Genomic DNA, 22,002 nt, shown 5'->3' on the forward strand with positions numbered 1-22,002 from the left:
ATGATAGGTCTCCCATGTTGGGAGGGGGGTCAGGATATGGTGGCAGGGCCAGCCATCACCTCCACCCCTCTCCTGCCCCGCTCCCTCCCCCACCACACTTCTCGCCCCTTGCGGACACCACTGCCCCACCCAGACATGCCTCTCCATCACCTGGCACTCAACTGGAGCTCCATGACAGTTCATGTCAGAGCTGGGCTGGCGCATGTCGCTCAGAATTGAGCCCCACAACAGCCTGGTTGAATGCATCGGAAAACCCTGAGATTTCTTAGACGTGACCTGGTGATGTTAGCAGGGTGTTGACCATTGAAAACCGGGGAGGGGGCATAAGAACAGCCCCACTGGATCAGGCCATAGGCCCATCTAGTCCAGCTTCCTGTATCTCACAGCGGCCCACCAAATGCACCAGGGAGCGCACCAGATAACAAGAGACCTCATCCTGGTGCCTTCCCTTGCATCTGGCCTTCTGACATAGCCCATTTCTAAAATCAGGAGGTTGCGCATACACCTCATGGCTTGTACCCCGTAATTGATTTTTCCTCTAGAAACTTGTCCAATCCCCTTTTAAAGGCGTTCAGGCCAGATGCCGTCACCACATCCTGTGGCAAGGAGTTCCACAGACCAACCACACGCTGAGTAAAGAAATATTTTCTCTTGTCTGTTCTAACTCTCCCAACACTCAATTTTAGTGTATGTCCCCTGGTTCTGGTGTTGTGTGAGAGTGTAAAGAGCATCTCCCTATCCACTCTGTCCATCCCCTGCATAATTTTGTATTTCTCAATCATGTCCCCCCTGAGGTGCCTCTTTTCTAGGCTGAAGAGACCCAAACGCCGTAGCCTTTCCTCGTAAGGAAGGTGCCCCAGCCCCGTAATCATCTTAGTCGCTCTCTTTTGCACCTTTTCCATTTCCACTATGTCTTTTTTGAGATGCGGCGACCAGAACCGGACACAATACTCCAGGTGTGGCCTTACCATCGATTTGTACAATGGCATTATAATATTAGCCGTTTTGTTCTCAATACCTTTCCTAATTATCCCAAGCATAGAATTGGCCTTCTTAACTGCTGCCGCACATTGAGTCGACACTTTCATCGACCTGTCCACCACCTAATTGGATAGGATTGGGCCCGAAGTCATCAGTAGAATATTTTGGGCAAAGTGGTACTTTCTTAGCATTTGTGTAGATGTTTCCAGTTAGCTCAGTAACTTGCCACTTGTGTTTGTCCTCCAACAAGGGACATTGTATTGGGTGCATCCAAAACAAACCCTGTGAAGTAGACCTTCCCCATTAGGAAAAGCAATAAATACCCTTGTAACATCTTAAAAACAAACCAGTTTATTTTACTGTAGTGATATTCACTGTAGTGAAATAAACATGTAGTTTTCATGGGCTACAGTCCACTCCATCAGATGAATTAAATGAAATCCTAATCACAGATGCACTGACACAAGTACAGTATAAAGGGAGAGTCAAGTGTAAAAGATGGCACCAAAAGACTAGGATGGAAGAGATGCAGTCACTGCCCATTATTATGTAAAGTACAGTGACAAGCACAATAAATAATGCCATTTCTCTGGCTATCCTAAATAAATGGCAGGGATTTATTTTAGAATTTTATATTCCATGCTTTCCCCTCCCACTCAGGAACTAAACAATAGTCACAGAACTCAGGAACTAAACAGTAGTCACTAAACAATAAAAAAAACTAAAACAGTCACAGAAGCAGAGCAGGCATCTGATGCCTTTGTCTGCCTCCCCCTTTCTCTGCTTCTGCCTCACAGGATAGTTGGTGTTAAATGGCCCCTAAGTATGGAGGCAAGAACAGAGGTGACTTTTAGTCCAACCTTGTGAAGAAAAGGACTAAAATGGCCATGGGATGCAAGGAATGTAGTGAGCAATTGTTCTTATGAGAAGCTAAATGCACAAACTAGGTTCAATGATATTTTACACCAACAATGATACATTATAGTGCAGTCTCTCTGGCAGAACTAAGTTATTGAACAATGTATGGAGACAGGAAAGCATCTTTGTTCAAAACAAATAAAACAATTTTGATAAGTTCTGGTTCAGCAGTTTCTCACTAGAGTCTCCCTTTGTAATTACTTTGTTGTAAAATGATGACATTAAGGGTCCAATCCTATTCAACTTTCTAGCACTGGTGCAGCCACAATACAGCCCTGAGGTAAGGGAACAAATGTTCCCTTACCTTGAGGAGGCCTCTGTGACTGCCTCCCCACCATAGGATGCAGTACACCTCTCATTGGCATGGCTGCACCAGCACTGGAAAATTGGATAGGATTGGGCCCAAAATCATCAGTAGAATATTTTGGGAGACTGAGGGCCCAATTCTATCCAATTTTCCAGTGCTGGTGCAGCCATGCCAATGGGGCATGCACTGCATCCTGTGGTGGAGGGACAGTCACAGAGGACTCCTCAAGGTAAAGGAACATTTGTTCCCTCACCTTAGGGCTGCATTACGGCAGCACTGCTGCTGGAAAGTTGGATACAATTGGGCCCTGAAATGGGCCCACTGGTTGGATACAATTGGGCCCTTAAATGGCCCACTGGTTTCTGGACATTGTCATGCTTTCCATGAGATTTGTGTCTATTTAAGATTCTGCGGTCTGCTTGCACAAGGTGATACTTGAGCTTGTTGGAGAAATTAATGGGCTTGCTCCTGAGCCTTACAGAGCCAAGTTTCCATTCCACCTGAACCACTGGAAAAGGAGTGTCAACTTGAAATAGCTTAATTAAAATTGGTTACCCCTTAACTTACTTGACCCATAACGTTGTACTGACTGTGCAGTACAAACACATACAGTACTTGTACTCTACATATTCTCTGGTTCTATACTGTATTCACATTCCAGGATGTCAATTTAGGATTCCTCTATTCATTTGTAAAGGTGCACACACCATTTTTACTGTTCCATTAACCCAGGGGTGCTCAAACTTTCAACTTTAGGGATCCTGGACCTTTAAAATTGTGGAGGAGAGATAATTTCAGCAGGTGCAGCTTGTCATCTGTGGGATGACAAGTTGCAACTGCTGAACTTCTTCTATACACTTGTTAAAGGTCCAGCATCCCTAAAGTTGAAAGTTTGAGCACCCCTGCATTAACCTAAGCACCTGATTGTAAGGTGACTTAAGGGCTTTAGTGTTAAATGCCATACATAATGATAATTGTGTGTGTGTGTGTGATGTTATTTGTATAGTGCTTTCAGTGTGTGCAACGTGCTTCACATGTATTTTTTTGCAGTCATTATAGCAGCCCTATTACCTAAGTGTGTATTATTGTCCCACATTATAGTTTGAGAAACTAAGGCTGAGAGGAAATGGGGGGGTGGGGGGAGTTGATCCATCTGGAAAAAAAGATTAGCTTTTTAAAATCATGTTAGTGGGTTTAGAAACTGACTTGGGAATTTTTTTTTTATCTCAGTGGGTTAATCTGTAATAAAAATACTAGCAGTCTGTACCATAGTAAAGAGGATAAAAACAGAGGTTTCAACAGCTGGTCAGGTGAAACTTTTTTTTAACAGCCCAGTCCTAAATTGCTCTGGAACAGTAAGGCTAAGTGGCCTGCACTGTATCCGGTGCAAGGAAGGTGCTGGCTGGAGGGCAACTCAGGGTAAGGGGATACCACTGGCACAGATCCGTGCAGCCTGTGTAAGGCTGATGGGGCCAGGAGTGGGAGTTAGAATTTGGCCTGCACTGCCACAGCTGATCCTGCTTCCCTCCCAGACCCAATCGATCTCCTGGATCGCCCTCCCCCAGTGGCAGACCTTCCCAGCCCCACACCCTGAGCAAAGGTCCACGATGGCACTCCCCCATGGGCTGTTGCCACCCCCCCTGCACACAAATCCACCCCCTCCACTCACCTGAGGCTCACATGTGACCTCATGAGCCTCATGCGGCCCAAGGCTACATCAGGGAAGCCTCTCTGAGGTTCCCAAATACTATAAACAGTGCTTCTGGGATACCAGAAACCCAGTTTCCAACCCCGTCCAGAGCCTCAGAGAGGCTTCTGCAAGGTCCTACAGCTTTGTGCCTGCAGCATTTGCCCTATATAACATAATGGGAGGTCCGCAACTGACCTCCCCTGTCCAATATTGCCCCCTCCTCACCTCCATTCTGCCCTCCCACCACCCTCCCATCTCTTGTGCCAGCCTTCCTCAGCCGGCACAAACTCACCAGCGCAGAGTCCTCTGTGTCATCCCCGTCAACTCCTAAGGTGACATAAACATGCTTTATTAGCATGTTTGCCACACTCAAAGGCCAGCTAAGGGGGCATGCACTAGCACAACAAGTACTCTGGATTGTGGTCTTGTGAAGCTGGGTGGGTCCTGATCAAGTGTCATTTTATAAAGTGGGTTCTGGTGCTAAAAACGTTTGGGAACCATTGTTGTAGGCTGCCTAGATAACCAGCAGGATCGAATGCAGGAGCCTCTGGAATGGAGCATGAAGGAATTCAGTAACATCAGGAATAGCAGATAGTCCCAAGCTAATTTGGCAAAGCCTAATCCTAACTCAGAAACATTTATAGCCCAACTGGGTCAGGGGAGACCAATGAACTGCTTAGTGGGCAGACACTGAGACATGGGAGAACATAATTCTGGGAACTCCCTGCTCTACAGGCCTAAGCAGCTTGGCACAAGGGCAACAGAACATTAATCTAAAAGTTCCTGGTTATAGTTCTGAATGCTCCTGACATTATGGTTAGGAACATATTTGAAAACTACTAGGGACTCATTGGTAGAGAAGGTGCTTTCATTTAAAAGTTCTTGGACTTAATCTCAGGAACTCCATTCAAAGGATCTAAGGTAACTAACTGGTACTGAGAAAGACCTCTCCCTGAGACCCTGAAGACCACTGCCAATCAGATGGATTTGTGGTCTCACTCTACATTAGGCAGCTTCATATGTTCAAACCTTTCACACTTTTAAGAGCATGTATGTATATTGCAAATTGCATGCCCTCTTCAAGACAATTTATATTTGTTGTTAGAAAATTATTCTTGTGACAACACAGTTGGATTGGCCCTATTCAAACATAACAGCTGTATTCTTTGATCAAGCTGTTTTTTAAATCCTAATTTTTGAAACACTGCAATTCTATACTGGAACCTCCACAATAGTCCTTAAAATTTTAGTGTGAAACTTCAGCCAGGCCCTTCCCAAGCTGAAATGGCACCCAGATTTTCTGTTCTCCCATTTTTTTGTGCATATACTTCAAGTCTCCCCTTATCACTGCTGCCTCTGTCTCCTCTGGCCCAGTGCCCACTCTTTCTTCAAAACAGGTTTGGTGGGAGGATACTCAGAGCAGAAGAAGAAGCCTTAGCTCTGTGCCTCCGAGTCTTACCAGAGGACAGCTACTTGGGAGCTCTGGCATGTAGGGCAAGTGGTTTGACCTTCTATTGCTTATGCGATGGATCTGTCTCCTTCTTCCAACTCCCATCATATCACTGTGGCAAGAAATGAATGCTAGGCTCTTACATTAATCCTGTAACAATCACCAGGAAACCTTCCGTGCTGTAGGTTTGCATCCACAACACTCCTTGATGTTGCCAAATACTCAATACTTCTCTGTGCTGCACAATTTCTTTTCCTAAGATAGCACTGGAGACTTTATTGACTGCTTCGTTTATAAATACACATGAAGAGCATATAGCAGATCCTGTATCAGACTCCCAAAACAAGACTGTGCACTTCAAGCTGTTTCCTTTCCTACTACCTTAATCCCAAAACTCACAGCTCTCTGACTTACTTTTTTCTCTTTCATAATCTGAAACTGCAAGCTCCTTTCTGTTTCCACACTACACATGCCAGGGTCAGTTTGGACCATACTTTTATCATCTAACCAGCGCCACATATTAAAAGATGTACATGCTAATGGAGTGCACAGGTCCTGCCCCCCTTTCTTCCCCCCACTTCCTCAATAGGTCTTTCCAATTATCTTAATGGTCACACATTGCTAAAACTACTTAAAGTCCAAACTTCCTCCCCCCCCACCCCAATACTTACTGGAGAAGGATGAGGAAGGGCCAGGATGCAAGCATGCACATATATTAACAAATGGGGTTAGTCAGACAAAAAAAATCAACTGAATTGGTGCCCTGTACAACATTGTTCTCAACTCTGCATATGCAAACAAGAGCCCAATTATGATGAATGCACGTCAGCTCACTGCCAGTGTGCACTGTCACAAACATTGCAGGGCTACTTTTCCTTACCTGGGGGAAGGGGACACTGTTTCTGGTGCTGCAGCAGCCCTTCGCACTGGGCAGCTCAGGATTGGGCTTCCCATTGTCAATTCATGTAAAACTTCTAAGCATTGGTTTCCACTGAGGACATACAACAAATCATGTATGTCATGGCATCTAGCAAATAAGCAATTAGCAGCTACAACACCATATTTAGAATTATGATACAAACTATAGAGTCATAAAAATGGGAAAATCTGTGACTCTTGATTTCCTTGGAAAAATGATGGGATACCAGTAAAGTTGACTGATACACTGATGAAATAATAATAATCTGCATCATAGGTTTACTCTGAGGATGACAAAAACAAGGCTTGTAAACCACAATGTAATTAACATTGCTATATAATGTAAATAGCTGTTATCATCAAGAAAGAATTATACATATTTAATTGCAATATTAAATATTTACACTTCATAATCTCTAAAGATTTCAAAATATATGTTTAGGCCACTTAGGGCCCAATCCTATCCAATTTTCCAGTGCTGGTGCAGCTGTGCCAATGGGGTATGCACTGCATCCTGTGGTAGGGAGGCAGTAACAGAAGCCTCCTCAAGGTCAGGGAGCATTTGTTCCCTTACCACGGAGCTGCACTGACTGCAGCAGTGCTGGATAGTTGGATAGAATTGGGCCCTTACATGGCAGATATTTCCACCTAATTCAGAGAGGCTTATTTCTGAGTTAGTGCTGAGGTGAATAGGATTCTTTCACCCTTCTAGTGTGTGGAAAATTACAATATTTATTTAGTCTTATTTGAGTGTCTGCACTATTTTGCCTAAACGTCACACCTGAATTGCTGTCATAGTATCACAGAAATTGCTCTGATGTAAAGCAGGGCATCCTATAGTGCAACAAATGACTGGGACAAACAATGCCTAGCAAAAATCATGTGAATTCCATGCAAGTTTTTATCAAGTTTTAACTGTTATTTCAGTCCTTGCCTGATGATGGCCTCACAAATTGTGCAACAGTTCCCATGGACTTGAGCCAAATTGTTCCATGCAGCTCCAGCCTGCCACATCAGCTCATCTCTCCATCTGGCTGACAGCCATCAGAGTGCTTCGTCTGCAAATCTCTCAGACCTTCAGTCCACAGTATTGACTTTTTTAATTTAAATATGAAGTTTGTCTGCTCCAGATAGTCTAGTTCAGTCACTGTGCCTTTTTCGTTGCTCTGTGAACATCTGTGTAGGTTATATCTTTACTAATATAACACTTTTCATTATCCATTCCACACATAACACAGCTCCTGTGGTACTGGAATGGTACTAGAAGGGGGGGATGAATTATGGTGTATTTTTTCAATACTGGTCTGGTTGAAAGAATTCACTTTATCTCATGAGAGTTTGTGTGACCAGATTCCTCCACAAAGCCAGACTGATTGTAATCCAATTAACAAATAGCTTCTGCTGCCATATTCTGTTTTTCTTTATTCTAAAAAACTACATGATACAAGTGGGTTGCCCTCAGCCAGGACATGCAATGCCCAGTGGCATAGCTAAGGGGGTGCAAGGAGTAGCAGTTGCACCGGGCAACAAGCTTTAGGGGGCAACAAACTGAGCTTAACACTAGTGACCAAAATTGTGAAAAAATTGGTATGTACGAATAATACCATCATGTTATATATCATTGGAAAGGTAATTTAATGCAGTATTCAATGAAACAAACCTCATTGAAATATCTGTAATGTTATGGCCAATTAACCAGAGAATGAAAACACAACAGCCTTATGGAACAAAAAGTGGATTTTCGTAACTTAAAACTGACCTATGAAACTGATTTTTCTGAGAGCCAATGAGATGTTATTATGATATAACATGGAACCAATAGGTGTTAATATGAGGGCCCAATCCTATCCAACTTTCCAGCACCAGTGCAACCACAATGCAGCCCTGATGTAAGGGAACAAGTGTTTTCATATCTCGAGGAGGGCTTCCCCATCACAGGATGCAGTGCATGTCCCATTGGCATGGCTATACCATCACTGGAACATTGGATAGGATTGGGCCCTGAGTCAGTTATCATTTCTATGTAACATAACAGTTACCCCTACTAAATGAGTAAAGAGGTACTTTTTCAAGTGGTGTTCCTCTTATATTTAACAGGAGAAGAATAACTGTCCCTCTTCACCACAGCACAGTGTCACTAACCAATAAGGTGCACACTTTTATTTACTTAATTAACTTTGATTTTGTCATGGGGGGCTACAAAATCTTCTTTGACCCCAGGTAGCAGATAGATGCCTTAGCTATGCCACTGGCTGGGGGGGAAGCAGTAGAGCTAGTGGGTGGGGAGCTTCTGGGGGGAGGAGGCAGGTTTTCCTCTGATTTTCACTTTTAAAAAGCCTGGGATGACATCACTTCTGGTTGTGACATCATTTCCAGGGCATCATTTTGAGCTTTGCAGTGGGATACGCAATCATTAGCTATGCCACTGGCAATGCCCTTGAGATTTTTAAAAATTGGTTAACATTTTATCCTTACTTTTTTTCTTAAGCCTGACATATATGTTTTAAAGCTCATACCCAGTATTTATGTTGACTGACCAAATAAAAGTTATGGTCCCAGTTACTCTGTGACTACCTTAGTGAAATAAATACCTTCTACCTTTTCTTATATCCAGTTTCCCAAAAATCAGATGAACCTCTTTGTGGACTCAAATATCCTACGAAAAGGAATCTCGTTCCTTTCCAGCATTTCCCAACAATGCACACCAGTAACTAATCCTTTCTTGCCTTTATTGCAATTAGTGCAATTTAGTAGGCCTGTGTGTTATATACACGCGCGCGCACACACATACACTCCTATACAATAAGGCTACAGCTTGTTTTCAGATATTTTGTCTTCATCCAACTCTGTTCTGACAGCCCATTGTGATACTTTGTTCCCTCTTTCAGTTTTGATTTATCTGCTCAGTTTAAGCCCATAACTTCAATAGTGCAGATCACTATTGTCATCTGGCTTTTATCTCAGCTGTACTTGGGAAGGGTTATTTAGCTTTCTCCTTACAAGCTCACTAAGTGCTTGAGAGCTTCTGCTCACAGCTCTGGGGCTTTCTCCTAGATTGCAATCTAAAGTGCCTCTTCATAGTGAATTGCAGCAATTTAGAATAATTTCAGAATGTAATAATTCAATCCTATCCTCATCCTATGCTGGGGGATCCCAGGGTACTGAGCAGTCCGCCATTGTGGCCACCTCTTCGATGGTCTGTGGAGTGCAACCACTGTGGTGTGCCAGCAGGCCATGCACCAGCAATGATGCCACGCAGTTCAGCCATCAGTACAGTCATGGTGGCAGTTGGGGTGGATCAAGGACGGAATTGAGATGGGTTGGGTGGTTCTTGGCTGCAATGACATCCACCAGATCTAGAACTCTCAGTCTGGACATGGTCCATGACTTTCTTCATATCTATGCCAGCAAAAGAGCTAGCATAGATCTGAGCGGGCCCACAGGGGACCAGACAGCAGATGGAGAAATAGGTAAAGTAAGCTTCCTTTTCCCAAGTTTACCTGAAATGCATTTCAAACTCACATCTACCTTCAAAGAATAATGGCTGAAATATATATAATTTTTGTTCTGCCTCAGGTATTGCTTTACACACAGCTATTTCTCTCCATCACTGTCAGTTGGAAGAAAAAGCCTGTGCATATGCATGAAGATTGTACTTGTTTCTGTTTTACCATGCACACCTGGACTGAGAAACTACAATGGGTAGTAGATTTCAATGCATATAAATGTGGTTGTAGCACATGGGCAGATCATGGTGCCCAGGCAAACCATGAAAGAAGTCTTGCTGATCACCTGGAGAGAAGAATGATGGCTGAAGCATGAGAGAAACTACAGAAAAAAGAGAAGGAAGGAGCAGAAGATGGACTGGCAGAAGAAGAAGGGGCAGGAGGGGTGTCAAGTGGTAGAAGGAGAGAGAAACAGAAAAGGAATTGGCTGGGGGGGGAGGAATAAAGAAGGAATAAGGGAATGGCAGTGGCAAAGGAAAGGAGAAATAGGCATCCCAAGAAAGACTGAGGGATTTAGGGGAATCAGTCCACCCAACCTCTTGGCTGGCCACTGGCAGGCTACTGGACGTCTCCAGAGATGCATGAAGACTATGGAGATAGCAGACCCTGTGAGATATTTCTGGAACAAGCAATGTGGGTACTTCACTGCCCCTGGAGACCCTACAAGAGCTTGTGATAGTGTAACATTACACACAGATAACAATCTTCACATAAGATGGTATACAGGGGGATTTTCTTGACGTGTGTATTGAAGGGAAAATGTACTGTGCAAAGCACTCTGAAGAAATCTGGGGGTGAAATGGTGTGGATTTTGCTCAGAACTGGTTAGGATTTGGGGGATTGATTATGGCTTGGCTCCAGATTTCAGGGTGCTGGTGACAAACTTTCCTCCATGGGTTGTTTTCTAGCTGGATGGGCCTGTAGCATTCCTGGTGGAGAATTTTTTTCCCAGGTGCAGGGATGCCTGCATAAAGTATTCCCTCCCCCTTGCCTTCAGAGCCCATCATCATGGCTCCGAAAGCATTTGCAACTGCAACCATGACTGGCTCTGAAGCTAAGGGGGACAGGGTGCTTTACACATGTGTCCCTGCACCTTAAGAAACTTAGCATTTTGCCCCCCTCCAGGACCGCCACTGGGGTAGGCCCAGAAACAGTTGCTCCACCACTTCCACATGAAGATTATCAACACAGAGGCAGTTTCCAGTATCAACAGTGGACCATTCTGAGGGTTCTGGACCTTCAGCAAATCGACAATGATACTGGCCTTGTATATGATAAACAAATGTTACTGTGGCTCTCGTAGTATTTGATGTTGATCCCAATAATACCTGATTAGCATGTACATAAACATATGATTGGAGAAAACTGTCTCCTTCTCCCTGTCAAAAAATGGAGACTGCCCAAAAGTTCTCAGTGAAGGGGGAGAGCAAAATAGCACAGCCCAAAACTGACCCGCTTGAACAATTCATTGTGTAAATTAGTGGCATGATACTCACAAACATAGTATACTGTCCTGCTGCAAACTGAAATTAGGCAGCACATCCACAACAACACATTAATACACTGTGTGACCTCTCATATATTTGTGTAATGTGGAACAGCTGCATATTAACCCTGACTCAAAATATGTATTCTAATCAGTTGTGGGAAAGTCATTGTGCATGGATGATAGTCATAACTTAGGTAAATTAAACAGACTAAATTCAAAAACAAGAGACTGTGCATTCCATGATCAATGGCAGGTTGATTATGCAGCATGCTGCTGTTTTGATGGTACAGTACAATCTTGTAATTACCTAACTCAGCATAATATCAGAAGCCATAATAGTACACCTGAGTTTGCTGGAGCTATATTCTGTGCCTTACCTAAGGGCCAACTTCAGCTAAAGTAAACTGGCTGCCTCAGATCCTTGTAGCCCAAGCCTGGTCTCAAGCACAGTGATAGCTCCTAACAAAGGACTCCCCATTGATCCTTCCCTAAGGACCATCTCTAAGAACCATTTGTCTCTGTAAGTAGCAGATTTGCTTCTACAGGCCCAAACTTTTCTTGCTTCTTCTTATTCCATCATCCATCCATGTCCTGCCCTGCTACCAGCTTATCTGGCCCTAAATTCCACAGCTCTCCTCCCTGTAGCTTTACTGTCTCTTCTGGTGGTTTTCTGTTCACCCACAGCCACACGTTTAGACTTCGAATGTTGCTTCTCTTATTGTTTGAGCCATTTGACTGCTGCCTGGTCCTCTCTTCTTGATTTGGTGTGCTACAAACCTTAACAGTGCAATCCTACATTGGTTTATTCAGAAGTAATTGTCACTGTGTTCAGTGGCATTTACTCTCAGAAATGTTTGGAGCCTGGCTTGACGTCAGTACTTGCTGACCTTGGCTACATCTGGCTCAACTCTGCCTATAGCTAGTTCTGATCAGTCAATGTTACCCTTTTATTCTCATCAAAGGATCACAAGAGAAGCAGAAGATGCTGGCATTCACCTGGCAGCATTGAGAGAGATGGCACTGCGTACCACATTATACTGTACCATCATAAGCACCAAATGGCATTTGGAATTTAGGGCACATCCTGTGGGCTACAGTTCCTATGTGTGATGGGAAGTCCTCTTCTCAGTGACAGTACTTTAATGATTGAAATTGGTTGAGTAAAGTATTTCACTTCTGCTCTCCTAATGCAATGGGGAGTAAACTACTCCTGTTCACTTTGGTGTATCAAGATAAAGTACTTTACTGCTGGAGTAAACTACTGCTGTTCAATGAGGAAATTGAAAATGTGAGATAAAGTGTAATTACAGAATAGAGGTAAATAATGGAACAGACAAGTACTGTACTGGTGGTAATGCAGAAGCCTTTTAGTAAAGTCTAGTCTACCTTCTTGCATTAAAAATTCACCCTCAGCAATCTGAGATGTTTTGCAAATTGCTTATGAATTGCTCTTGATTTCTGACATGATATTTTGCTCTAGTATGCCAGATGCCTGGAATCTAATTCAGCTGTGATGTAACCACTCTGGTAGCATATAAATAGCATGAGGTAGCAGCACATTGTGTTCTATTATTGTTTTTCTTGATCTTTGGTGCACCAGCAGAGAGGAAAATCCTTAATAATGAAGAGAATGTGTTTTCAGAGAACCTCTTATCTGATAATGTTCCAAAAGCCGCTTTTAGGTGTCTGGCCAGGAGGTCTAGCCAGTCCTTTGAACAACTGAACCCTGGATGTTGCAAGCCTAAGAGATAAGGAATGGGAATTGATTAAAAAATTCAGCTGTCTTTCTTGACTAGTGGACACACATTTCTCTCAATTGATTAGGAAAGATAATTGTTTAATAACTCAACTGTATGAGTTACAACACCAGTGATTTAGCCACTGTTCTAGGGCACACGCATGTACTGTGACTGGTCTGCATATGTGCTGTGGCAGTTTGGGGGAGGGTCTTAGTAAGGCCATTGGAGGAGTTTGAGGGCAGAACCAGTGTCATTCTTCAGTCAGCTGTTGTTCAGATTGAGTGTGTTATTTGTGTAAGCTTTCACTAATTCATTTTGTTTGTTATTTCTATATCTTAATACCTGTTTTTTAAATAATAAAATATATCCTTAAAAAACTGATGGTGTGCCTTGACATTTTGAGTGCCTTATCAATGTGCCATGAGATAAAAAGGGTTGAAAATCTCTGATTTACACCATGCAAGGGTCAGGAGTGGTAGCAACAGCCTTAAGTCATTTTTTGGCCCTGGAACTGAGAACAGAAGCACTACCCAGACCTCTTGTTTCACTCAGTGAATGGCAAGTGAGGAGCAGTAGGATACTTCTGTACCCCTTGATGTGTAGAAGATGAATCCATCTGGGAGACCAAATTACCCCAGAGCAAATTCTTTCACCCTGGAGGAGTTTGGTCATCAGTATCATCATATCAGGAGGAGAACTCTACCATGTTAAGTGCATGTGTGTGGTACAGTGTTCTTCTGTAACCTCTACCTGGAATTACTTTAGCTGCTGAATTTCTAAGACAAGCCATAGGGTTGGCCTGCTCAATGATCTTTCAAACAATTATGCTGTCTGCTGGTATTCATTTGCATCTTTTAGATTGTGAGCCCTTCTGGGACAGGGAGCCATTTAGTTATTTGATTTTTCTCTGTAAACCGCTTTGTGAACTTTTAGTTGAAAAGCGGTATATAAATACTCTTAATAATAATAATGATATTTACCCTGGTGATGACTTGCACATAAAATCATTTGCAATATACCACTCAGCTCTGGAACACCTTTCTAAGAACAGCTATAGTTAGAATCTGATTTAAATTAATATTTTAAGTCTTTGATTAAACAATTAATCCACTTTTAAGCTAATAGTAGCCCTCTAAGATTTTAGAGGAGTTACTTAAGACTGAAGGTGTATTTCAGTGTACAGGTGTAAGTGGCATTCTGGACATGTTCATTTTAGTAAGTGATGCTTTAATAAAGATCATTTAAGATCTACAGCCTAATAATTTGCAATCTGCAGGTCTTTTCTCATCTGCTATAGTGCCTCCCATATTCCAATGGCCTGGAGGAGAGTTACCAAATGTCCCTAATTTTAAGGCAGTCACAAGTGCCATGACAGATCAATAGAACATGAAGTTCCTTCCTTGCCAACCCCCTTGATCCAGAACATTCTTAAGCATCAAAGTTCAGCAATATCCCTCAACTGAGCTGACACAGAGTTCCCAAACTGTATGTGGTATGGTTAATGAAGGAAAAGGTTCTTATTGGTACAGTGACACCATAAGAGTCAGCATAGTAAATGGTTACAGTCACAGCTATGGGGAGGAGGACCCAGCATCAAATCTCCACTCAGCCATAAACTTCACTAAGGCTGCAATCCTCTGCACATTTTCCTAGGAGTAAGTCCCATTAAACATAATGGTACTTCTGAGTAGACATGCATCGGATTGTGTTGAAAAGGTTGCAGTCCTACACTCTTAATTGCGAGTAAACCCTAATGAACATAATTGAACACAATATGTAGAATGATTCTGTAAATGGGCACCTGTTTAATTTAAAGAGAGAGAGGACATTGGAGATGTGACTCATATCTCCCTTGTCTTCATATAGAGTATGGCGTTCATGCATATAAAGGAGAGCAACCCAGAAGCTAAGTAGTGAATGAGAGTGGAGAAAGTTGGTTTCCAGTGCAGAAAACTTAGGGCCCAATCCCATCTAACTTTCCAGCCCCAGTGCAGTCATACCAAGGGGCCGTGCACTGCATCCTGCAGTGAAGAGTCTGTCATGGAGGCCTTCTCAAGGTAAAGGAATGTTTGTTCCCTTACCCTGAGGCTGCATTGCAGCTGCATTGGTACTGGAAAGTTGGGTAGGACTGGGCCCTTTGTTTCCCCACCTCTGTTCCACCTCATGGTCACTCCCTGCAGAGTTCATGCTCTTTCTGATCTCTTCTGTGAGGGGGAGGGAGTACAGCTCATGTCCATATGTTGTTTTAAGGCTAGAGTTCAGGATAATCCAGAGCCAAAGATGGCAGCCTTCATGCTTGCTTGTATTCTGCCATTAGTGGAACTACATTAATGTAAACTTTTCTGTAGAAAGTACCTTTTGTGCATAAGTCCATTACGAGATGGTCTTTTTGATTTGATTCAAGTTACACCATAGAAACCAACAAAGGAGGTAATGCTGGTGTTACCATTTCTCCCTAACAATGCAATCAACTGCTTATCTGACTTGAGATAAGGAAAGAATCATTTCTTTCTGAGTGGAAAACATGTGCAAGCCATTTTTGTTTGAAAAAAGAGCCTTGCTTTCTGTGTATGTAGATGTTAGTTACTTGTTTTTGTAGGAAGTGAAGAATTCATTAAGGAAAGTGCTAAGATGTTTGTTTTGCACTGTGAACTATGGGAAGAATTTACAGCAAAGCCAAATTATGCTGCTGTGTGAGAAGTGGCATGGAACAGTAAATATTCAAGGTCAACAAGCCACTAATAACTCCAATGATTTGTAATCTTGACATCTGTCAGATGACAAAGTGCTACTGCAATATGGGCTGTATAAAAACACTGGCAATCCTGTTTGTTAAGGAGTACTGGCTGAACAGAAATGGGAGGCAAACTGGCAACACTAATTTACTGTTGCTTTCAGGCTCAAGCTTTACAATAATCTATAAAGCAGGGTTTTTCAAACTGTGGGTCAGGACCCACTAGGTGGGTCGCAAGCCAATTTCAGGTGGGTCCCCATTCATTTCAATATTTTATTTTTAATATATTAGACTTAATGCTACCATGGTATGTGACTACTTTTGAGGAAATGTTACAGACCTAACAGACTACTATGTATATGCTTTAAACAATGGTAGTCCATGAGACTTACTCCTGGGTAAGTGTGGGTAAGATTGCAGCACAGGATTGTTAAAAATGTTTCTGCTTGATGATGTCATTTCCGGTCATGACATAACTTCCGATGGGTCCTGACAGATTCTCATTCTAAAAAGTGGGTCCCGGTGCTAAATGTGTGAGAACCACTGCTATAAAGCATTGCAGCACAAACTCAGATTGTACAGCAACATGAACCCTGTGTCCACGTTTCACCAGGAGCCATTCTACACATAGCACAGCATGGGGTGGAAGGCTGAGGCTATATAATTTTAGCCTACTGTACTACTGTACAGAACTGTACTACTATGTGTAAGATGAATATAAACACTACATTGGCTAGAATATGTGCTCAGTTTTAAAATGGCTGTCTCCCACTTTCTTTCCTGCGATGGAAACATTCACACCTGCATATATAGCGTAAGAAAGCTTGAATGTTTCAAGTTGCTTTGAGGGCATGAATTATTTTATAGCTATCTGCAATGAGAAGCAATCTCTGTTATGATCGTCTAAACCAGGAGTGTCATACATAAAGTCCTCAGGCTGGATATGGCCCAAGGAAGCAATATCCAGCCAGTGTGATAATTGGGCTCTCCCAGTTCCACCATCAGCTGTTCTCAGCTGCTCTGCTGCTAAGTGTCACCACTGAAAGGGTGGCCTGGGCTCTCCTCTATCTTGAAAATATGATCAAGATTTGCAAATGTTCTCTTCTGCCATTTGCAGCTAATGAGTTCCTAGGAGTGAAAAAAGTGCCTATTTCTAGTGATCACCTGCTCAATGACATCACTTCCTGCTTCATGACATCACTTTCAGCCCTCAGCAGATGTCATGAATGCTATTTGGCCTGCTGTGCTGTATGAAATGAGTTTGACACCCCGCTCTATACATTGTAGGATCAACCTATTTGAGATGTTAAACACATCACTGTCTCCTGTGTAATACAGCAGTTGGAGGGAGAGAAGGACTTAGCCATTTCAGGGCAGCTGAAGGAGTGGGGCTTTACCCCTTTTACACCTATGCCATTTTCCCACCAAAAATTCTGTATAAGTGCAGTAGCACTTCAGGGGTAAATAGAAATCTTGGTGGTGTAGGGACTTGATGGAAAGATGGAATGAGGCCAAAAAGCCCTCCACCTGTAGTCCTAGTCTGGATTGGCCCCATCACAGCTGCTATTTTGAACAGAAAAACACACACAGGCAGGAGAAGACGATGTGTGTAACATTACAGGTATAACCTAATTCTTTCTTACTCCTCCAGTATTTTATGATTTTCTTCCTACGTGATGACAGAAGAATATAGCCCCAATATACGTATTTAGGATGCCATAAAAATGGAAGAAGTGCTGGTATTGCATAATGGCTGAGGGCCAGATCCTATCCAACTTTCCAGCCCTGATGCACCCATGCCAACAAAACGTGTGCTGCATCCTGTGGTGGGCAGTCAGTCACCATTACCATATCTTCCATCACCTCAGGGCTGCATTGGCACTGGAAAGTTGAATAGGATTGGGCCCTGAGAGCAGGGCCTCGGAAAGAGGGGTAAAGGGGTCATTTGTACCCAGGCCCAGGGTCAGAAATGGGGCCCAGGAGCCAAAGAAGGGGCCCCAGAAATTTCCTGGAATCTTCCATTTTCCAATCTCACCCAGACTCACTGCCCATGTGGGATGCTGACAACACCAGGCAGCAAGATAGACCTGAGCTCTGCATTGGAAGATTGGCAGACCTTGGCTCCAAAGACTATTCTGGCTTTTGCCACTTTCCCCCCTCCCCATTTTGTCCCCATTCTGCCCACTCCATTGCCACCCCCCACTCTGTTTTGCCCCCTCCCTCTTTGAGAAGGGGCCCAAAAGAAACTTTGTATCCCTTGATAACATTCCTCACAGAGGCCCTGCCTGAGAGTCTGAGTTGGGAATCAGTATTTCCATGGTTGGAGTCTCACTTCTGCTCTGTACCCCTTAGGTCAGTAGTTCTCACACTTTTAGCACCGGGACCCACTTTTTAGAATGAGAATCTGTCGGGACCCACCAGAAGTGATGCCATGAGCGGAAGTGACGTCATCAGGCAGGAACATTTTAAACAATCCTAGGCTGCAATCCTACCCATATTTACCCAGGAGTAAGTTCCATTTATTGTCATTGTTAAAAACATATACATAGTAGCCTGTTCAAAGTACAGATCTGTAACATTTCCCCAAAAGCAGTCACATACCATGGTAGCATCAAGTCTAATATATTAAAAATAAAATATTGAAATGAATGGGGACCCACCTGAAATTGGCTCGCAACCCACCTAGTGGGTCCTTACCCAAAGTTTGAGAAACACTGCTTAGAGGAGGATAGAACTGTAGTAGTGAGTAAAAATTATTGAGCAGGTCAGTAAAAATACAATTCCTTTCAATATCATGAGTGAAGGGATTAATGTGTGAAGGGATTAATACTAAGTGTAATGTTCTGAGCTAGTATTTTGGCATAACAGCAGTGTCTTTGCTTAATATTGATTATGAATTTAGCACCCAGTGTATTGTGAAGGCATGTAGATGGTACTGTATGGTGGGAGTTCACTGCAGGAGAGAAGCAATGAAGACTGCAACTGAACAAGCAGGAAGGACCCCTGGTAAAGCTGAACGCTCTCACTCCATGCTCATTGCAGGGAGACACAACTAATGCTGGCCCCCTTCAGCGTGATTCTGAGGAGTAGAAACAGCTGTTGGGTTCTTCAGCAGCTGCCAAGTGAGGTAGTATGCTGGGCTTGGTCTGCCAAACAGCTTGTCAAGAGAATTGTAAGAGTCTGGAGCAGTTGGAGGCAGTGGGAGAGCAGGAGGTTGGCTGTAAGGAGTGCCACAGCCTTGGCATGAACACAAGAACACAAAAAGAGCCCTGCTGGATCAGGCCAAAGGCCCATCTATTCCAGCTTCCTGTATCTCACAGTGGCTCACCAGATGCCTCAGGGAGCACGCATGACATCAAGATACCTGCACCCTGGTGCCACTCTCTTGCACCTGGCATTCTGAGATAGTCTACCTTTAAAACCATGCTTTCACAAGTCCTGCTTTCCAGTGGCTTTCCCCTCCCCACAGCAGGGCGAGAACAAATCATAGAAGCAAACTAGAGTTGACTACCCATTAACTCTCCTTAAGGTGCCAATGATAGTACTAACATTTGTATAGTGCCTTCTGAAGGTGCATAGCACTTCACATGTATTATCTTAAAGTTGTTTTTGTAACACGTATGTAAAGTGAGTAAGTATTATTATTCCCACATTGCAAATGTGGGCTGAAACTGAGAAGGAGCAGTTTGCCTACAGCTACCTTGTGAATTTGTGGCAAAGGCATGTTTCAGACTGGGGAAATCCTGACTCACAGCGCAATATGAGTTAGGGCGCAATCCAAACTATGCAGTAAAGCGCATTCGTGGGAGAAAGCCGCGTCGGCACATGCGCCAATGCACAGAGGATGGCAGAAGCCTCCCCCGCGGCTTCCTTGCCGCCACTTGTGTCGGCGTGCCCGCACTGACAAAAGCGGCAATGGTAGGTGTGGGGGGGCAGGGAGGAGGCTGGAGGGGGCATTTCTGGGCAGGGGGAGGGCGGGCGATGGGCAGCCCCGGGGGCGGGCGCATGGGGAGCCAGGGGCGGGGCTGGGACTCGGCAGTTATGCTGGATCCCAACCCCCGTCCCCGCGGAGAACGGAGTGGCTTCAAGCAGCTCCGCTCTCCTTGAACTAACGCCACCTCCAGAGGTTGCACAGGTCCGAGGAGACCCATTGGGGTGAGCAGCCCTTACCCAGGGGTCAGGGGAAGAGCTTCTCCTTGCCCTTGGCTGAGCCACTGCAGCCAAAGAACCTGTGTTGGATGCAGCACAAGCCTCCTGACTTGCCTGCTCCAGAGCAGGTTTGGTTTGCGGCCTTACTCTGCTACACCAGCCCCAATAAGGAGTGTTGCCAGCCGCAAGACTATAAAATAAGGGTAGGCAGTATCTGCCATAGGGATACTGATTTTTCACCAAAGGGTCAATTCAGAGATGCCATGAATGTGGTCAGGGTCTGTGTTGATCCTCTTGGAAGGTTAAAGGCTTGAATCATGAAGGAGAGTAGGAATCAACTTGAGCCTAATTTGGAAGGTTACAATATTCCACCCAGGGCTGGCCCAAGGCCTCCCAGCGCTTTGGGACAGCATGCCCCTGCACTGCCTCAATCCCCTACCAAATGCTGCCTTTGCTCATGAATGTGGAGAGAGGCAGGGTGCACGGGCAAATGGGGGGCACACCCACATCTCCCCTTCCCTTACCAGGAGTGGGTTGCATACACACTGCTTCTGTTTGATATGAAAGGGTGCAACCTGTGTTCCTGCCATGCTTCCATTCATATCGAATCAAAGTGGAATGGAGCAGGGAGGCTGCAATCCTGGTAACAGCACTAAGGGAAGGGGGACAAGCTCCAAATCAACTGTCCCTGCCTACTTGGTGATTTGCACATACCACGGAGGTGGGGAGAGTCGATCTGGAGTGCAGTAGTCTTTCCCTTCCTTCTTCTTCCAGAAGTATATTATATATTGGCAACCTTCAGTCTCAAAAGACTATGGTATCGCACTCTGAAAGGTGGTTCTGGCACAGCGTCTAGTGTGGCTGAAAAGGCCAATCCGGGAGTGACAATCCCTTCCACACCAGGAGCAAGTGCCGTCTGTCCCTGGTCTGTCTCCCTGGCTATGGGCCTTCCTTCTTTGCCTCTTTGCCTCAGACTGTTGGCCAAGTGTCTCTTCAAACTGGGAAAGGCCATGCTGCACAGCCTGCCTCCAAGCAGGCCGCTCAGAGGCCAGGGTTTCCCACTTGTTGAGTTCCATTCCTAAGGCCTTCAGATCCCTCTTGCAGATGTCCTTGTATCGCAGCTGTGGTCTACCTGTAGGGCGCTTTCCTTGCACGAGTTCTCCATAGAGGAGATCCTTTGGGATCCGGCCATCATCCATTCTCACGACATGACCGAGCCAATGCAGGCATCTCTGTTTCAGCACGGGACTCTGTTTCAATGCTAGGGATTCCAGCACGTTCCAGGACTGTGTTGTTAGGAACTTTGTCCTGCCAGGTGATGCCGAGAATGCGTCGGAGGCAGCGCATGTGGAAAGCGTTCAGTTTCCTCTCCTGTTGTGAGCAGAGATTCCATGACTCGCTGCAGTACAGAAGTGTACTCAGGACGCAAGCTCTGTAGACCTGGATCTTGGTATGTTCCGTCAGCTTCTTGTTGGACCAGACTCTCTTTGTGAGTCTGGAAAACGTGGTAGCTGCTTTACCGACGCGTTTGTTTAGCTTGGTATCGAGAGAAAGAGTGTCGGAGATCGTTGAGTCAAGGTACACAAAGTCATGGACACCTCCAGTTCATGCTCAGAGATTGTAATGCAGGGAGGTGAGTCCACATCCTGAACCATGACCTGTGTTTTCTTTAAGCTGATCGTCAGTCCAAAATCTTGGCAGGCCTTGCTAAAACGATCCATGAGCTGCTGGAGATCTTTGGCAGAGTGGGCAGTGACAGCTGCATCGTCGGCAAAGAGGAAGTCACGCAGACATTTCAGCTGGACTTTGGACTTTGCTCTCAGTCTGGAGAGGTTGAAGAGCTTTCCGTCAGATCTGGTCCGGAGATAGATGCCTTCTGTTGCAGTTCCAAAGGCCTGCTTCAGCATGACAGCGAAGAAAATTCCAGAAGTGCTAGAGGGAGTACGGAATAAAAGTTCCTTACATCCTCACTGAGCTCCATCTTTATATAAAGTTTAAGGGGAATATGCCCCTTTGAACATTGCATGCAAGTATAGTGTGAGGCGGGGTAGTGAAGACATCTTTCTTCATATATGTTCCCTTAAAACTCCATGCAAGGAGCACAGAGAGGGAAGGAAATGA

This window comes from Tiliqua scincoides, chromosome 2 (assembly GCF_035046505.1).
Source record: "Tiliqua scincoides isolate rTilSci1 chromosome 2, rTilSci1.hap2, whole genome shotgun sequence".
Taxonomy (NCBI): domain Eukaryota; kingdom Metazoa; phylum Chordata; class Lepidosauria; order Squamata; family Scincidae; genus Tiliqua; species Tiliqua scincoides.